The sequence below is a fragment of the Carassius auratus genome, chromosome 9 (genome assembly GCF_003368295.1).
Source record: "Carassius auratus strain Wakin chromosome 9, ASM336829v1, whole genome shotgun sequence".
NCBI classification, from domain to species: domain Eukaryota; kingdom Metazoa; phylum Chordata; class Actinopteri; order Cypriniformes; family Cyprinidae; genus Carassius; species Carassius auratus.
Genome location: NC_039251.1, coordinates 35,043,751 through 35,064,758, shown reverse-complemented (window position 1 = coordinate 35,064,758; position 21,008 = coordinate 35,043,751).

Below are 21,008 nucleotides of genomic sequence, written 5' to 3'. Positions count from 1 at the left end.
TTAAAATAACCTCCTGTAATAAGAAACGCAGAACTGATCATATCCTCTGATTTTCATTATAATGTTAATCATAAATATTGGTGCACCAATCTTGATTTATTAATTTTTTGTCTGATTCAGATGGTGTGATTCCGATGCTGAATTCTTAAAAAAAAAAAAAAAATTGTATTATTAATAATATTATTAATATGCCAACTTCGTCATTGTGGAATCATGTTACATAAAGCATACCTACATTAAAATTATTTAAATTCATCTTAGGGCACTTACTGAAGAACAACAGACTTGAATCAAGACACAGATGCTGAAGAACAAGACCTGCATCCCAACTGCAGAGATGGTGTGTATTACTGGGGCCAGCCAAACCACTGCTACTTCCTCAAGCCGCTCTCAGACTGGGGAGTCCAGTACTGCAAAGGGACCAGTCTGTCGATGTCTATTCTGTTCATCCCGATGTTATTAACTTCCTGCCTGGAGGGCTGTCAGTAACTACAGGCCCAGCGTTCGGCATCTGGGAGAATATTAAAACCATAACTAATGACAGCAATGAAAAGGTTGGATACAATAAGGAGAGAATGTCCAAGATCACGCACAACTGGAAGATAGCCACGTCAGCCTCAGTTGAATCTGGAGCTCTTTCAGGGTAAATTGTTAAGAGTCAGTTCTCCTTTTCTGCAGAATATGGAGGTTCACATGTCAGCACTGAAAGCGAAAGCTGGAACGAAGTGACTGAAGTGGATGAACAACTCTCATTCGAGCTGAAGCCAAATTAACCTTTATATCTGTGGCAGTACAAACTGGGTCTCGGACAAGAATCCGTGATTTGATGATTGATAATGAGCCTAATCCTCCAGCTGAAGTCCCACTGCCACCTGCACAAACATGAACCATTATCAGCACAACTGAACTACAGCGACTTACTCAACACACTGAGAACAAATCCAGATGGAATATGTTGATCCATGTGGCATAAAGTGAAATATGCATTTTGCAATATAGCAAATATGCAACCTATTTTTTCTATAGACTTTTTCTCTCAGTAAATTCTTAATTTGCTGCTTATTAATAGTTAGTTAGGTAGTTGTTAAGTTTAGTTATTGGGTAGGATTAGGTATGTAGAATAAGGCATTAATATGTTCTTAATTAGAACTAATACATGGCTAATATTCTTGTAATATGCATGCTAATAAGCAACTAATAGGTGTAACCATAAAATAAAGTATTGCAATTGGACTGTAATTGAAACATGACATTTTAATGATCACAATTTTTATGAACGCTGCAAAAAACACACTGTGGTAACCGCTTTATAGTAACTTTTATGAATATATAATTAGTAAAGATTTTATAATTCAAGTGAAACTACAATAATCTGGGGCCGTTGACGATCTTTGACAGCAAAGGGGTTAACCAAATTGAAAAGAATCTAATAATTGAGTCTTTTCCACTATTTAGGAGTTTGAGGCAAAAATGGAAGTTAATTTACATGCAATAATTAACTGTTAAACAGTAGCTAATGTTTAATAAGTGTATAAGTAAATGTTAACATGCACATGGTCTCACGTTTCTCGCTTTTTTAATGTATCTTAACTTATGATTCATTAACTGTGGAAAAAGGGAAGAAATGATGCTATTTTAACATTATTACGTATTGTTTACTTGCATTACTTGAAAATTATTTCTGCAGATTTTTTTCTACTTGCAATAATGTATTGCCAGCTGTCCTGGTCAAAACACTATCTATAGATTTCTTCCTAGATGGAGGACTGATTTTGTGGTTGCAGGATTACTTAATTGTAGGAAACAAGTCAGGTGCAAGAGCAGAAACAGAGCAAGCTGATATGTAGATTTGCAGGTCATTGGCATAACAGTGATAACAGCTGAGACCATGACCATCGGGTAACAGATAAATATTGAACAGAAGTGGTGTAAGAACTTGAGGGAGACCTCAAGAGAGGGAACAAGAAGGAAATATGAAGTTATGGACAGTAATAAAAAACGGTCTATCAGTGAAATATGATATAAACCATGCTATAGCCCCTGATTCCAATAGCTGTTAACAAAGAGGTAAGTATATGATGTGATTTAGTGCCAAACTGCTGATGCTAATTCAAGCAATGTAAAAACCGTAATATAACCAGAATCAGCAGCAGATATTAGGTCATTTATAACAGTGCAGTTTCAGTGCAGACCAGAAAAATGGGGATTGTGTCACGGTTCATGAATAGGCTGTCTCACACTGAGGTGTCTCACACTGATGCATCCCTGCGCGTTCTTTTCTCTTCAACTATTGCTGCCGAACGTAATTATGACATAGGTAACAGAGAGTTGCTGGCAGTTAAGTTAGCATTGGAGGAGTGGCGTCATTGGTTAGAGAGTTCTGGGGTACCTTTTATCGTTTGGACCAACGATAAGAATATTGAATACATCAGATCAGCTAAAAGAATCAACTCCAGGCAGGCTCGGTGGGCTCTTTTTTTCTGACGTTTTGATTTTGCTCTTTCGTACCGCCCGGGGTCTAAAAACATCAAACCCGTCTCTTTATCTCATATTTTTGATCCATCCGAACGCCCGGTCACTCCAGAGTGTATTTTACCTGAGAAAGTTGTCATCTCCACTCTGGTATGGGAGATCGAATCGAAGGTCAAGACAGCCTTAGAAGGGGTAACGCCTCCGCCTGGTTGCCCACGGAGTCGTTTGTTTGTACCAGAGGGGTTACCGTCCGACATTATTCGATGGGGTCATTGTTCCAACGTGGCTTGTCATCCAGGAGTGACTCGCACTAGTTTTCTAGTTAAGCAACGATTCTGGTGGCCACTTAAGGATGCGAAAATTTATTTTGTTTTGGCTTGTTCAGTCTGTGCCACTGGTAAGACATCAAACCGACCCCTAGACAGGTTACTTCGACCACTGCCTGACCCTTCGAGACCCTGTTCCCATATCGGGCTAGATTTTGTCATCACCCTCCCGCCCTCTAATGGCATTGCGGCTGTTTAAACCGTAGTGGACCGGTTCTCGAAGGCGGCACATTTCATCCCCTTGCCCAAATTACCTTCAGCCAAGGAGACAGCGGTCACAGTCATAGATCACGTCTTTCGGTTACATGGCCTCCCGATGGACGTGGTCTCTGACAGGGGTTCCCAATTCGTATCCAAATTTTGGCAAGAATTTTTCAAATTACTGGGGGCCACGGTCAGTCTGTCCTCGGGCTATCATCCCCAGAGCAATGGTCAGTCTGAGAGAGCCAATCAGGACCTCGAGAGAATGTTGCGATGTCTGGTTTCCAAGAATCCGTCATCCTGGAGCCAACAGCTTTATATGGTGGAGTATGCCCACAATTCTTTTGCAGTGTCATCCACGGGCCTCTCGCCATTTAAGTGTAGTTTAGGTTACCAGCCACCAATTTTTCAGAGTCTGGAATCTGAAGTCGTGGTCTCCTCCACTCACGCATTCGTCCAGAGGTGCCGCCGTACTTGGACTAGAGCCCATGAGACTCTACTCCAAGCAGGGGGGCGCATGAAGGCCAAGGCCGATCGCCACCAGTCAAAGCCTCCCGTTTACATCGTGGGTCAAAAGGTGTGGCTTTCTACTAAGAATATTCCTCTCCGCTCCGTGTCTAACAAGTTAGCTCCCAAATTCATTGGCCCGTTTCCTGTCACCAAAATCATTAGTCTGGTGGCAGTCCGACTCAAACTTCCTCCGGCGTACAGGAGAATTCACCCCGCCTTCCATGTGTCTAAAATCAAGCCCGTGTTTTATTCCCACATTAATTTGCAACCCATGTATTTGGTAAACCGCATTCTGGACTCGAGATTGAGGGGACGCGGATTTCAGTACTTGGTGGACTGGGATGGTTACGGTCCGGAGGAGAGAAGTTGGTTTCCTGCTAGGGACATTCTGGAACACTCCCTTATCGATGATTACAATCGACAGGTAAGGTTGTTTGGGAACGCCAGGAGGCGTTCCTAGGGGGAGGGGTACTGTCACGGTTCATGAATCGGCTGTCTCACACTGAGGTGTCTGTGTGAGTGTAATTGTGTGGGTGTGGTTACTCGTTGTGTTGATTAGTGTCACCAGCTGTCATTGATTTCACCTCCCTTTATATGTCAGTAATTTCCCTCTCATGTTGTCAGAGTCGTTGTAGTTGTTCCCGGGTGTGCGTCCTGTTCTCGTGTCTCGTCAAGCCCAATTCTCTGTTTGGATTTCGTCAGTTCTTCGTGTCGTCTGGACCAGCTGCTGCTGCTCTTGTTAATTTCAGCCTCTGGATCTGATTCTGGATCATAAATATACGGCTGAATCTGACTGTTAGCCATGGTTTGTTTTGGATGATGTTTTTTTCCTCACAGTAATGTCACAGCTTCCAAACGCTCTCAACGCAAAAGCCTACTCGCGCTCGTGATTCTTTAGCTCCGTCCACACGTCACGCCTCCAGGCGCTCGTGTTTTTCCGGGAAAAATCGGTACAGACTATCTTTCTCTTATGAATATAATAAAACTAAAGACTTTTTGGAGTTATGAAGGATGCAGTACTACTCTATAGGTACTCAAGATTAACAGGAGATTGAGTGAAAACGAGCATTTCACCCCCCCTTTAAGTCATTACTAGTCCAGTTAGACAGGGAAGAGGACAAGCTGACACAGCAAACCCATGCATGAATCTCACAATTTTAACATGGTCCCCTGCTTGACATTTAATTGATACTCAGTGTGAAACATCTTCTCCAATGCCAGCTCACACTGATATGCCAAAACATAGTCTCTCATATTGCTCATATGATTGTTTCCTGTCAAGTCACTAGTATTTCCCATAATTTTGGTTGCATTTTCTAAACTAGCCCAAGAAGTTCCCAGTATTTATACTCAAAATTAATCAAATCTCATCATAATTGCTAGTTTTACTTGATCTTAGTGCTGCGTTCAACACCATAGATCATGACATACTCATAGATCGATTACAAACCTATAAAGGTTGTAAAGGCCAACAGAGTAGTTAAGCATTATTTTGATTATAGCTATGCTATAACGTTTTATTATTACAGTATCAGGCTTTTATTTTGATAACCAAAGAAACCGGAAGTATGGTGACAGAAAAGAACCTCGCGATCGGAAGACGAAAGGAAAGTCTGAAAAGGTTCACGGTTAAAAACAGTTAAAACTACAAGGTTTAACTTCAGTCAAATGGAGAACAAGGTTCGTAGAGAAATATATTTGAGCTATTTGAAATGTTTACCGTAAAATGTATAACTTGGTAATGCTATTGGATTGAAACGAATGTAATGAGCTGTTTAACGTTCTAAATGTGATGGTAATGCATGGTTTATTTGTTTTTACTCAGCTCTTACATTGGTAAATGACAAGGACGGCAATAAAAGTCACTTAACCATCAGTTCTGGCCTTCTCAATATTGATTGGATGCTACAGTAAGAGCTTGACCACCGCCACATGCTGCACAACGGGGCTACAAGATCCATAGCCAATTCCCGCGAAGTCCAGCAGAGTTGGTCAGAAAATAAAACAGTTCAACGAAAGGTGCTCAAAATGGAAGAATCACAGGCTGCTTCAGAAAGTCAAATGGACATAAATGAACAGATCACAAATTTACAACAAGAAATTCAAGAGTTAAAAGACTCACGAAAGTGAGTACAGACAAAACATTATAGATTCAATCACGCGCAAAGAACGAATCTTAACAGAGCTTCAAGACAAAGCTCAAAGCATGTCAAGGTTGCCAAGACGTTCTGAAAGAGTTAAAGTACCAACAGAAAGGGTGATAACATTCCAAAAGGAAGAAATGAGTAAAAGGGAAAAAGACTGCAAAAGAAGCTGAATATGAGATCGTACTAGAGGAACAAAGACAACAGGTAAGGATAAAAGCTCTAGAGGAGGAGCACAAGAAACAAATGGCAGCTCAAACATCAGAGTTGGAATGCTTGAAAGCACAGAGGGAAGTGAAAGCAGCTCGAGCCAGGTTTGAAGCATATGACAGAGAGTTATCACAGGTGGATGATGTACAGTCAATTAAAAGTGAACAGGTGAGCCCATATTTCACACCCACACCAGCACTCTCTTTCATTCCTGTGCAAACAGCTCCCCCTAGTGTCACTCAACTAGCTCAAGCAGTGCAGGACAGCATTAAACTGAACAGACTTCCCACGCCAGAACCAACAGTGTTTAGTGGCGACCCTATAAGCTTCATTGAATGGAAATCCATGTTCATATCACTGATTGAACAAAAGGGCATAAAAAGACTAATAACTCTTTATGAACAATGGAAAATACAGGTACGCAAAACAAGAGAAAGATTAAAGTTAGATATCACAGAAAAGGAGATGTCCGAACTCATAGACATAATAGAGAAAGGGAGAGATGATGTATTGAAGTTATATTCAGAAATAAGAAACCAAATGGCACCATCATCTGACATAAGTAGAAAGATTGATGCATGCGATGCAATAACTCGTGACATCGTAAAGATAATTCTGGAAAGATTAAGTGGTGTTGATGAGGATTTTGACGCAGAGCGCGAAATAACTTGTTTACGTGGACTTTTAGAGCATGAGTATGCCCAGTCCATATACGGCTCAACCGCAGGTTCAAATCGCAGCCAACCAGGGTTCGAAATGACTTAGGACTCTTGGGGGGTCCCCTAAAATGTAACTATTAAAAGTTCTGAAGACTACCTTGCTACATGATATACTGTAGGCAAAATTATATGGACCAGTGTTGAAGGTGGGGTAATGGTCTTGGGATGTTTTCCCTTGCCCCACTGCAAATATCTAGATACTTACATTGCCACCAACCCCTGCCATCCCACCCCTATAGGCACATAGAGTAAAATGAAATTCTGAAAAACTATCACTTCTTCTTTCTTTACTACCCCTTCCTCTTCTTCCTGAAAACAATTTCACCTGATGATTTGAGTAGCTCTTTTTGTAAAGTTCTAGGATGATTGGGGTAATTTTGTAGGGTAGGCCTAGTGCCTCTGCATAGAAAATAATAAACAAAGTACAAGCATATATAAATACAATAGAACAAAAATACATGTAAAATAAAGCAGTGCTTTTGGTTTCTCAGGTAAATTAACTGCCTTAAGTTACAGACATTGAATAATCAAATGTAAAATAAAACTGCCTTCACTGTATACATTAAATATGTTTCATACAATTAATACGGTTTACCTTTAGCTACAAATTTTTTTTTCTCTTTCTCTTTTGTTTTTTGATTAACTTTGGTGACACAAACAGCTGCAGGTATATTGGGTTGCTGTCCCTTTAAGACAAATGCATGTATCTAATAATGGGAATGACACGCATCTGTTTTCTTTCTCTGACTGCGTTTACAGGGAAACTTGTTGAAACGGACACTTTGACTTATTTTTTCAAGCACATCGTTATTTCTTTTTTTTTTCGATCAAACACAAATTGATAAGAAAGACAAGGGAATTCGGTATTCACGAACTTCACGTGCTGTCTGCGACTGCGTGGCTCTGTGCGCTGACAGACAGACCAGTCTACATTTGGATGTTTAACATAAATATATAACCTACTGATACAGCAAAGACAACGTCGGCAGTTTCGACGGCAAAATAGGCTACAGCATATTTCGTTCTGTATTGACAGGGAGTTTTTTTAAGCAGAATTTGATGAGAATTTGATGCAGTTGCAGATACCATGAGTAAAAGAAACAATAGGCAGGAGGCGCATAAAAGCGCGCTGTTTTTGCATCCCTGATATCTACAATTTCCCCCAACATCAGCCATGTTATCACATAAGCACAATTTACCATTGAAATGATCTGTCTTTTTCCTCTCTTTCTCTCCATGTGCAGGATGCTAAATTAAGAAAAATACCAAGCTCTCATGTTCATTCATAATCAACTCACAGACTTGAATTAAGTCCTGGTTATCTTTCGTAATCACGTAGCTGGCAGATCTCGTGACGTCTTGTTTTGCCGTGTTCATCTAGTACGTTTCTGCGGGAGCACCACAACAACAATCTGTGATGCTGTCTGAACTCACATTTAGCTAATAGCTGCCCTGATTGCTGCCTCGCGCTAGGAAATAAATTAATTACTGTTATAAATACAAAATGTTACTAAAACCTATAATTTTCACAATCATTTTTAATGTTAAAATATATTGTTTGGGGACCCCCCAAAATCCAAAAATAAATTCTTATGGGGGGTCCCTAATGACTTATGGAGGGTCCGGGATCCCCCCAGACCCCCCTCATTTCGAACCCTGCAGCCATCGGTCCTCAGCTTCACAGCTCACAGCAAAACGAGCCGACGCAGCAGCAGAGCTAGCTGCAAAAGAAGCTGAATATGAGATCGTACTAGAGGAACAAAGACAACAGGTAAGGATAAAAGCTCTAGAGGAGGAGCACAAGAAACAAATGGCAGCTCAAACATCAGAGTTGGAATGCTTGAAAGCACAGAGGGAAGTGAAAGCAGCTCGAGCCAGGTTTGAAGCATATGACAGAGAGTTATCACAGGTGGATGATGTACAGTCAATTAAAAGTGAACAGGTGAGCCCATATTTCACACCCACACCAGCACTCTCTTTCATTCCTGTGCAAACAGCTCCCCCTAGTGTCACTCAACTAGCTCAAGCAGTGCAGGACAGCATTAAACTGAACAGACTTCCCACGCCAGAACCAACAGTGTTTAGTGGCGACCCTATAAGCTTCATTGAATGGAAATCCATGTTCATATCACTGATTGAACAAAAGGGCATCTCAGCAGCAGACAAATTGTACTATTTGAAAAGACACGTAACAGGCCCAGCTTGAAAATACCTTGAAGGGACTTTCTTTAGAAATGATGAGGAAGCATATAAGGACGCTTGGGACAAACTAAACAACAGGTACCAGCCTTTTGTGATTCAGAAGGCATTTAGAGAAAGGCTATCAAATTGGCCTAAAGTGGAGTCTAGAGATGTTGATGGAATAAAGGCATTTGCAGATTTCATAAATGCATGCATGCTTGCAATGCCACATGTAAAGGGGCTACAAATACTCAATGACAGTGAAGAAAAACCAAAAATTGTTGCACAAACTACCAGACTGGATAAACGCGAGATGGAACAGACAGGTAACAAAGACTTTAATGGAGGGCGGTGAGTTTCCAAGTTTTATTGCTTTTGCCTCCTTCCTCTCATTAGAAGCTGAAGACGAAACTATTTAGCAGTTTCGATCTGCTAAATAGTGAGGCGTGGCCAGCTGACTTCAATCACAGGTAATCAGGCTAATACAAAGCGCTAGGTTTCACCGCAGTGGTCACGGCAACCCTCGTGTGAACCCTCCTCATGTGAAGACTGACGAGTGTAAAGACAATCGACTCTACCGAGCAGCGACACCGACAGGGCACTTGAGTATTACCCTCTGACCTCTACTACTATGCTCTCTATTCCAGTTGGTCTCTGGAACTGCCAGTCTGCAGTTCACAAAGCAGACTTAATTTCTTCTATTGCTACTCATTCCGGTCTCAACCTCATGGCACTGACAGAGACTTGGATCAAACCTGAAGATACTGCCACCCCTGCAGCCCTCTCCACTAATATCACTTGTTCCCACACTCCTCGTACCACTGGGAGGGGTGGAGGTACGGGTCTCCTTATATCCAAAGAATGGAAATTTGAACTTCAGCCTTCACCTACAGGTACTGGTTCATTTGAATCACATGCCATTACTGTAACCCACCCTGTTAAAATCCACTTTGTGGTCATTTATCGTCCACCAGGTCAACTGGGAAACTTCTTGGAGGAGTTGGATGTGCGGCTATCAAACTTTCCTGAAGATGGTACTCCTCTGGTACTGCTTGGTGACTTCAACATCCACCTAGATAAACCCCAGGCTGCTGACTTCAAAACTCTGCTCACCTCATTTGATCTCAAGCTAGTGTCTACTACAGCGACTCACAAATCGGGCAACCAACTGGACCTCATCTACAAGCTACAACTCTTCAGTTGCTCCACTGCACACCTCAGACCACTTCCTCATTACTGCTAACCTAGCACTTACTCCTGAAGTGGCACACACTCCAACGCAGGTCACCTTTCGACGGAACCTACGCTCACTCTCTCCATCTCGCCTATCTTCTGTGGTTTCATCCTCTCTTCCACCATTCTCTCAGTTTTCTGCTCTGGACACGAACAGTGCTACGGACACTCTTTGCTCCACTTTAACATCTTGCTTGGACAACTTTTGCCCACTGTTGTCTAGACCAGCACGCACTGCCCCATCTGCCCCCTGGCTGTCCGAGAAACATTTTCAAGAAACATCTAAAGACTCATCTTTTTCGCCTGCACTTAACCTACTAACACCAGTACTTTTCCTTTTCTTGTCTTTTTCATTTAATTAAAAAAAAAAAACCTGGCTATGCATTCTATACTAGACTAACTGAGACTTGTCATGGCACTTGTGTACTGTTGTTGTTGTGGTGCTGGTTGCACCCAAACAAGTAATCTTAGGCAAAGAAAATGAGCCCTATGCCATTCACACTGATTTGGGATGGAGCATAGTTGGCAACTCGACACCATATAACGAAACCGATTCAGCGAGCAGTCTCTGTCACCGAATCATTGTTAAAGAAATCCCTCCCTCCACTCCAGGAGATGGAATACATGTTTTGGAGAGAGATTTCAAAGAGACTGACGGGAATGAAAAGACGGTGTCACAAGAGGACTTAGTATTCCTTCAGAAACTCGAGCATGGCATAACACAGACTGAAAATGGACATTTTGAAATGCCATTACCATTTAAAGACCACAAATGCCGGATAACAGACAACTCGCCGAAACCAGGCTAAATCAGCTCAAGCGCAAATTCCTGAAAGATGAAAAATACAAAAAGGAATACATGAAATATGTGAGTGACATCATCAAAAGGGGTGACGCCGAAAAGACTGAAGATGATGGACTGCCCAGAGAGACATGAGATCCCAGAGATCTATCATCCAAAGAAACCTGATAGGTTGTGCGTGGTCTTCGACTGCTCTGCAAAACACAAAGGCACCTGTCTTAAAGGTGCCATATGCAAAAATTGAGGTAAAAATATCCATAACATGACCTACATGCATCAAAAGAATGAGAAGAAATAAGGGCGATGATGTCATAAAAAAATGTCAAGTTATAGTGCTGCAGAGATATCAACCTTAATTAGCATTAGCATTACTAGCCCTGGCCCGACAGGTGTCATAATACCAGTCTCGGCCATGGGAGGCGGTATGCGGGCAACATAACCACCAGCCAACCTGCAATCCACGAATAACTCGCAGGGCTTGTCGGCGTGTACTTGAACCTGATGTCAATCGTGTGGAAAGTACAGCCCCCTACTTCATTTCAGTTCAGGGAAGAGAGAGAAATGATGTCTCAAGCCCTTGGCAAGAGACCCCTACCACCACCACCCGCTACAGGGAAACAACCGCGCTCGGAATCACAAATCAAATCCGATAAGAAAAGGAGCCGAATCAGAGTAAACATCGGCACTGCTTTCAATCGCTGGAGACAACTGATGGACCATAAAGAAATGAGGCTCGACTCCGAACTTGCAACATTTCTAACAGTAAGTTAGATGCTGTTAGTATTTTGTTAGAAGTTTGTTTTATATGTTTGTGTATTTGTTTTCGGGAAGTTATAACATAGCAATGTATCGAAGGCTGTTCGATAAACGTGCTAATGTTAGCGATGGTTAACCGTAGCTGCATTTGATAATTAGCTAGCTATAACTTAACTTTACCCATTTTATTATATCATAACTAACCTGCTCTGTCTAGTATGTGGGTCTCCGTGTCCTCTTTGCTCCGTGGTTTTTCTGTGCGTGAAAAAATTGATGTGTGGCGTGAAAGCGTGTGAAAAGAGTCAACTGCGTGTGTCTCACGGTGAATGCTTGAGAGTTGGCACATTAGTTCCCAAGCAGAATAAAGGACAGGTTGATTATTGCTGTTTAGCATTTGTATTAATCTATGATGTGTCTCTGTTTGCGTACAGGGACATAAAAAATAAATTAAAAGTGATACGTGGACCAAGGTGTCTGAGAGTGTTCATTTTAAGTAAAGGATCTTAATATTTCGTCCACAACAATATTTAATGAGGTTAACTTATAACTCCTTGTGGCTAGTCTGCACGAGATCAACAAGCTTGTTTGCTTTGCAGCCGCTTTAAATACAAAATAAGCATTCGATCTACGTCAGAGCGTCTGAGTGCTCACAAATCTTTCTGCAGCGTCGTGAGCAGAGCGGCAAGAGCGATTTTTTGATGCTCTCGACGCCGGCGGTGTGAACGCACAGTTAGGCTTCGGCTATGGCTGTAGTGTTGTTGTGAAGGTAGGGGCGGAGCATAGAGACTATGCCGTTTCTCGTTTGTTACTCTAGAGTAGACCAATTCACTTTATTGAGGCATACTGCCCCCATCTGTTATGGAATGTGGAGTATGACTTGATTTTTTTTTGCCAAACATTACAGATGGCACCTTTAGTGAGCATTTACTGAACAGTCCGGATATGATCAACAACTTAACTGGTGTGCTTGTGCGCTTCAGACAGCACCAAGTAGCTCTTATGTGCGACACTGAAAAAATGTTTCACCAGTTCCAAGTCAAAGAAAATGATCGCAACTACTTAAGCTTCGTATGGTGGAAAGACGAAAATATGAACAGCCAACCACAAGTGTACAGGATGACAGTACACCTCTTTGGTGCTGTTTCATCACCCGGTTGTGCGAACTATGGACTCAAACATTTAGCTAAAGAGAACAGTTCTTCATATCCAGTTGGCTCACAGTTCATAGCAAGAGACTTCTATGTAGACGACAGAGTCACCAGTGCAGAGACAGTAAAGGATGCTATACGTCTGGCAAAGGAAGCACGTGAACTATGTGCAAAGGTTGGACTAAGGTTACACAAATTCGTGTCCAACAACTCTTGTCCACAGTCGCAGCAATATACGACCCCCTTGGCTTCATTGCTCCCTATGTACTCAAGGCAAAAGAGATTCTCCAAGAAAAGTGTTGTCAAGGAACAGACTGGGACGAACCACTACCTGAGCGGCTTAAGCCACGGTGGGAGTGCTGGAAAGGAGATCTACACAATCTAAAAAATTTGCAAATCAGCAGATGTTATGTTCCTGCAGATTTTGGAGAAGTGGTAAAAAGAGAAATACACCACTTTTCTGATGCAAGTGCCACAGGATATGGACAGCGTTCTTATTTCAGACTCATAAACAAAAGGGAAGAGGTCCACTGTACCTTCATCATGGGCAAAGCACATGTCTCTCCAACAAAGATCACCACAATCCCAAGTTTAGAGCTTACCGCAGCCGCAGTATCAGTCACTGTAAGTAACACGCTAAGAGAGTAACTGCTCTATGACAATGTTGAGGAGTTCTTCTGGACAGACTCAAAGGTCACTCTAGGATACCTAAACAATGACACAAGGCAGTTTCACACGTTTGTTGCTAATAGAGTGCAAAAAAATCTGCAACAGTACCTCACTGCAACAATGGTTTTATGTGCCTACCAGTGAAAACCCAGTAGATATAGCATCCAGGGGCACATGTGTAAATGAACTGCTTTCATCTAATTGGTTCACAGGCCCTCACTTCCTTTGGGAAAAGAAAATACAGCTTCTAACAAAAGAGACCATTGTACTTACAGTAGGAGACCCAGAGGTGAGAAAGGTACAGACACTAAGCACAGAAACCGTTGAACATACAAGCCTTAGTGACCGACTTACAGGGTTCTCATCCTGGTCCCGTGCAGTCAGCGCAGTCGCACGTCTCAGACGATACCTGCTCAAAGACAAATCAAAGACACTCACAACTGTAACTGAAAGACAAAATACAGGAACTGTGATTATCAAAGCCTTACAAAGATAAGCATATCAAAACGAAATAAAGACATTAAACAAAAGCAAACAACTTCCAAAGAACAACAAAATGTACAAGTTGGATGTTTTCTTAAACAAGGGCAATGTGCTTAAGGTGGGAGGAAGGCTCCATCACTCATCTCTTCCCAGCTCATTTAAACATCCAACAATCATTCCCAGAGAACATTACGTCACAAAAATGATAATTGCTCATTGCCACGAGAGGGTCAATAATCAGGGAAAGGGCTACACAATGAATGAGATACGATCCACTGGCTATTGGGTTCCAAAGTTAAGTTAAATGGTTGCATCCTACATTCGCCAGTGTGTGTTTTTCCAGAAACAAAGGAGACCTGTGGAAGGACAAAAATGAGTTTACCCACAGAAAGAATTGAACACTCTCCGCCTTTCACATACTGTGGTATGGACGTTTTTGGACCGTTCCTGACCAAACAAGCAAGGAAAGAATTCATGTTGAAATGTTAGAAGACCTATCGACGGACACCTTTATAAATGGACTCAGATGCTTCATCGCTCTAAGAAGCTCTGTCAGACAAATAAAATGTGATCAGGGTACAACACTGGCTCTCACACCAGGTCGACTCACCGACTCTACACTCAGAACCTCCTTGTATGAAGCGGCTGCTATAGTAAACAGCCGCCCCCTTAGAACAGACAATTGTGGTGTCTTTTGCCGGTTCTCCGAAGAATCAAACTCAGTCAGGGATTTTTCTCTCAGAAGAAAAGACTTTATTTTAAGCAAAACAAAGCCGAGAGTTCCTTGCAGGGAGATCTCTTGAATGTTATTTGGTATCTCCTTATATACACTATATGGGGCGGTTCCACATAGTCAAACTTTTCCTTTCAACTAAACTCTTCATACATCCCTAGAGAGGAGAGGCCCTCTGCTTGATTTATTCTAAACACAGGCCCTGGATGTATGTCTGACCATGTGTTTCTCATCAGTTTTGTACATTCCAGGGCATAGGCAACTTTCTATTAGATTTTAGGCCTATAAGATTTTAATAGAATAATAACTAGCAGCAAAAATGGCTAGATTTACATTGATTATATACTTGATTAATTAAAACCTTACTAATAAAAATCTTCCACATATTCTCCCCTTTGAGACTTAATAAGTCTCACATTTGATTATTCTTATCCAGAGTGCTACTCCATAATCCAGTCATATTAGTTACACTACCTAGTGACTAAATAAGTCACATTGTATTATCACCAGTGACTAGATTATGAAATTCCACTCTGAGGGATTACTGGACCAAACATCTCTCTCCTTTTTTGACCAGGAGCGAGTAAAAGATCCAGCCTCCCTAATTCCTTCTCTAATAGTACACAATGTTAAAAGTGTGAGCGTGCAATTGGTTCAGCACTTGCCTGTGGTTATCACAGTTATGTATAAAAGACATAAAATACATACATTACATCAATAATTGAATATCACAAGATTATAAAAGTTTATCTTCAGCTCAGATACCTTTTGTATCGTAGAGAGCCTCCTTGGGCCAAAGTTAAACTGGCACTTATATTCAGGGTATGGTTCACCTTTAGACATCTTCATCATCCTCGTTAGAGTCAATAGAACTATCGTCAAAAGTTTGCTCATTTAAGTTCAGTTTGTTTAGCCATCCTTCATAATATTCCTCCAGACTCCTTTCAATGATCCTTTGTTGATTATTCGGGACTTTTATCACTTCCATTTGCTTAACAGTAGCATTGATGATTAATGATCTTAATAAAGGTAATACACAGCAAAATAATAATCCTCCTATTAATATGGCAACTCCTAAAAACATTCCTAGTTTTACAAACCATGCTCCCCATGCTCCAAATTTCACATCAATCCAATCCCAAATATGTTGGTCTCTTCCGGCATTTGCTGTAGTTTCATTTCTTAATTTTTAATTTTTGTCATAACTTCACTGAAAGCTCCTCCAGGGGCGGTGTTATTTGGGATGAATGTACAACATTGATCTCCAAACATAACACAAACTCCTCCCTTGTCTGCCAAGAGCCAATTAAGAGCCTGTCTGTTTTGCCATGTCATTCTACTTGTTGCATGCACTTGGTCGCCTAATAAGGTTAACGCCTCATCAGTATAATTAATTAATCTTTGTTGATTATAATAGATATAATTAATCCACTCTGTATTTTTGTTTGGTGTGATCCAAACCAGGATTGACTCAAAACCTCCTTTTATTTAATTTCTTGCCTTGAATTTATTAGGAATTCCTCTTGGCTGTCCAATTGAGTCTAAATATACATCTGGGTCTGGCTCGTATCCTCTTTTAGTTCTATTGTCTTCCTTGTTCGTGCTCTGTTCTGTTCCCCATTGTGCCATGCTAACTTCTTGAAGTAACCGTACTCTTACACATATACCTTTCCATCCAACTGGTAAAGAAGGCAATAATATTTCACCTCCACAGATCCAAAAGAAATCTGCTATTATTAATGATTGATCTTCATAAATTTCTATTGGAGGTAAGGCTATAGTTAGATTTTCACATTTTTCAGGTGCTATCTTACTTCCTTTAGTTGGTCCGAATGCTAAAAGTTCTGGAGCTCTAGAAGGAACTCCTGATTTCCAAGAATTTTTCTTATCTATATACCAAATAATAGCACATCTTCCTTTGAATTTACCCACATCTTGTGTTCCTTTTGGTTTATGGAAACACTCATATTCTTGTTTATAATCTAAGCTATACCATTTTGGAATCTCTACTTTTTGTTTTTCAATTTTTATATTTTGACCGATATCTGAATACTGACACCAGGATCCCCAGAGTGGTCTAAAGAAATAATCTGTTAATTTAGGATTTCCTAAAAATCCAAGGCATTCAGCAATACAATATGGCCTGGTAAAATCTGTTAAATTACAAAAGTTTCTCCCAAATTGGGCACATTTTCGGTAGTCATATGGATTTGGTATGGCTATGTTGTGGAAATTCTAATTCAATAACAATTTGTAGAGACTGAGGATGAAAACCAAACAGAGTTTTGTCTTTGTATTGCTTTAATTCTCTGCAGAGAATGATCTGGTTTACACACAGCTTCCGAGTCTGTGTGCAAAGAGATAACTCACAGACTTACAGCCCACTTTTTATAGAATGTAAAAAGATTCATTGAAGGACAGTCTTGGTCCTTTGAGCCAATCATGTTGCTTAGTGCACATCACATCATAACACATGCACATCTCATGCACATCTCATCCTAGATGCCTGGTAACTCTCAAAAAATGTCCGTCTCTGCTACACAGTTTCCCCTCAAATGTTGTTATTCAACCTAAAGCAGTTACGTGCACAAGTTACATAAAATAACTCAATGTCCCTATCGACTATATATACTACCTTATTCATTGTATGTTAAAAAAGATACTTAAATGAGATTAATGCAATCAATGCCAAATTAACAAAACTAAAAATTTCCATAACAGCTATTACTTTGTTTAACGGAGATTTGGAGCACAGTAAGCAATTTTCTTTTCCTGTTTCTTTAGCTGTAAAGGCTGCCCATATTCATTATTTTGGGCTGTATCCCATAATGCATCGATTTGACTAACATCTTCATCACCTTGAACATCGTAATCAATGTCTCTACAATTTTTGATTATCATTGGTTCTGTTGAGTTGATCACATTGTCACTTTTGTTCAAAGGTTGTAAAGTCAATTGAAGGTAAGTTAGGTTGCTTTCTATCGGTTGAGTTTGAGTCTGCATTATGAGATGCATTAGGCATAGGATGGTCTTCAGACATGTTGTCAGACTTATTCTTTGTCCTCTCCAGTTTGTCTGACAGGAGGAAAGAGCTCTCGTCAGTTTGCACTTCATCATGTGTCTCTGATTCTTCCTCATTGCTCTCTCCTGCATTGTCTGGTTGTCTGTTTTCCTTTCTTTCTGCCTTTCCTGTGGGAACTCTAGTACAGTGGTTTAGATCAGGGGTTCCCAAACTTTTCAGACCGCGACCCCCAATATTGGATTGCTGACGACCCGCGACCCACCCCCCCTCCTCTCTGTGTTTCCCTCTTGTGAGGATTTGCGATTTGGTTACATACTGACAGAGCTAAAACAAAAAGAAACACAACCTCTAAGCCAGGCTATTTTATTAACAAATTATGGACAAAAACAAACACCTCCATAACTGTGAAATGCTTACAGACAGAATACGAACAAGCTGCCTATAACACACATACAACAATATCTTTGTATTTTTATATATTGTATATATAAAAAACGCCTTACATACATGTATGGATTTCCCAATCAGGACCCAGATTTGGTCAATGGGTGGAACAGATAATTTTATATTTTTATAATTATAACTTCATTTAAGATTACAAGTAGCTAAACAGCATTCAAGACTGCAAGAGTTCCAATCTATATGGGCCTTAGTACTCTTTTTGATGTTTTTTCTTCACAGCAGTGTCAAGAACATGTTTAAACTCTGCATTCACGGTTTTGCACGCAAGGGTTTCTCTGTGTATGATGCAGTGCGTGAAATTGAGGTGAGGTGCTACTTGGAGGACTCGTGCCTTTAGTCCTTTCTTTTTTCCCAGCATTGCCCCAGCTCCGTCTGTGCACACTGATATACACTCGCCCCAAGATACTCCTGCATCTTTAAGTTTGCTGTCCAGCTTATTGAAAATGTCCTCGCCCGTGCATGATCCCTCCAGTTGCGTACAAAATAACACTTCCTCATTTAGTTTCCCCTCAAAAATATATCTGACAAATACAAGGAGTTGAGCGGTGCTGGACACGTCTGTAGATTCATCCAGTTGTAAGGAGTACCTCCCACTCTTCTTCACTCTGTCAATCAGTTGACACTTGATATCCTGAGCCATGTCTGTAATGCGGCGGGATACAGTCCCATCAGAGAGTGGCACTTGTTCCAGGTCAGCGGCCAGTTTATCTCCATGCATGACGCGACTCATAACTATTGCTGCTGGTTTGATTTAAGTTTCTCCAATGGTGTGTGGCTTTTTGGTTTTTGCAATTAAATATGCCACTTCATATGAAGCCTTCTGAGCTTTTGTGGGGATAGATGTTTGTTTAAAAATGACTTTTTTTTTGTCCCTGGGTTTATCTGTGTTTGGTGTTCAGGTGTCTTTGCATTTTCACGGGCTTCAGACTCTCATGTGCGAGGACTTTGGAGCACACAACGCATTGAGGGAGTTGTACCTGATTTATAACAATGCACGTGAAACCATATTTTATGTATTCCTCTCTGTATTTTCTGGCTTTCGATGAGGGATGGTCCGTTTGCGGGACACGGGTTTGGCAGGCTGCCCTTCCAGAGGTGGAGGGTAGTCCTGGCGGCTCATCCTCTTCTCTGCCCTCTGTATTTTCTGCTGATCCCGTTCTCTCATCAGCAGGTATCTCTGCTCCCTTCTCGTTCTCTTTTGATGATAATAACCACCGTTTCATTTTTTATCAAGTTTAGATCTCAAAATAGACCAGTCGCTGTTTAGCAAAACACCAAATGTGCATCTAGCTAGCTAGCGCATGTTGTTGTGCTGTAAATTGTGATTGACAGGTCACTGTCATAATTAATCGGAGCAAACAAAGTTTTATTTCCAGTTTATTTAAATTATCCTAAATCTATACTCGCATCATTACATCCTTTTTTAAGGCGAGACACTACAGGTGAATAGGGTAATTTTTTTAACTAGCACATATCACCATGAAACTTTCCCAGTTGATTACCTACGTTGAGAAGAGAAAAAAATTTATTACAAGTTTTCTGTAATTTAATGTTTAAATATGCAAATTAGGCAATATCTAATTAAATATGCGCTAATTTGTATATATTTAAAAAATGAAATCTGAGTATTGGATAAATCCAGATTAAAAATTATTTTTTCATTGTGCTCACATATTAGATGGGGAAAAAATTACAGAGGGATTTATTGATATCTACTTTTGTTATCCTGTAAATCAGAATATACTATCAATAGCCTTAAAAAATGATTTTCGCCATGTTTTTTTGTAATAAAATGTTATATAAATCAGGCTAGGAATAATATATTTACAAATCCCTCTGTAAATGTCTTCATAATATAACTAGGTACAAGACTGGAAAGTTTGGTGTATATACAGTATTGTTCAAAATAATAGCAGTACAATGTGACTAACCAGAATAATCAAGGTTTTTCGTATATTTTTTTATTGCTACGTGGCAAACAAGTTACCAGTAGGTTCATTAGATTCTCAGAAAACAAATGAGACCCAGCATTCATGATATGCACGCTCTTAAGGCTGTGCAATTGGGCAATTAGTTGAATTAGTTGAAAGGGGTGTGTTCAAAAAAATAGCAGTGTGGCATTCAATCACTGAGGTCATCAATTTTGTGAAGAAACAGGTGTGAATCAAGTGGCCCCTATTTAAGGATGAAGCCAACACTTGTTGAACATGCATTTGAAAGCTGAGGAAAATGGGTCGTTCAAGACATTGTTCAGAAGAACAGCGTACTTTGATTAAAAAGTTGATTAGAGAGGGCAAAACCTATAAAGAGGTGCAAAAAATGATAGGCTGTTCAGCTAAAATGATCTCCAATGCCTTAAAATGGAGAACAAAACCAGAGAGACGTGGAAGAAAACGGAAGACAACCATCAAAATGGATAGAAGAATAACCAGAATGGCAAAGGCTCAGCCAATGATCACCTCCAGGATGATCAAAGACAGTCTGGAGTTACCTGTAAGTACTGTGACAGTTAGAAGACGTCTGTGTGAAGCTAATCTATTTTCAAGAATCCCCCGCAAAGTCCCTCTGTTAAAAAAAAGGCATGTGCAGAAGAGGTTACAATTTGCCAAAGAACACATCAACTGGCCTAAAGAGAAATGGAGGAACATTTTGTGGACTGATGAGAGTAAAATTGTTCTTTTTGGGTCCAAGGGCCACAGGCAGTTTGTGAGACGACCCCCAAACTCTGAATTCAAGCCACAGTACACAGTGAAGACAGTGAAGCATGGAGGTGCAAGCATCATGATATGGGCATGTTTCTCCTACTATGGTGTTGGGCCTATTTATCGCATACCAGGGATCATGGATCAGTTTGCATATGTTAAAATACTTGAAGAGGTCATGTTGCCCTATGCTGAAGAGGACATGCCCTTGAAATGGTTGTTTCAACAAGACAAT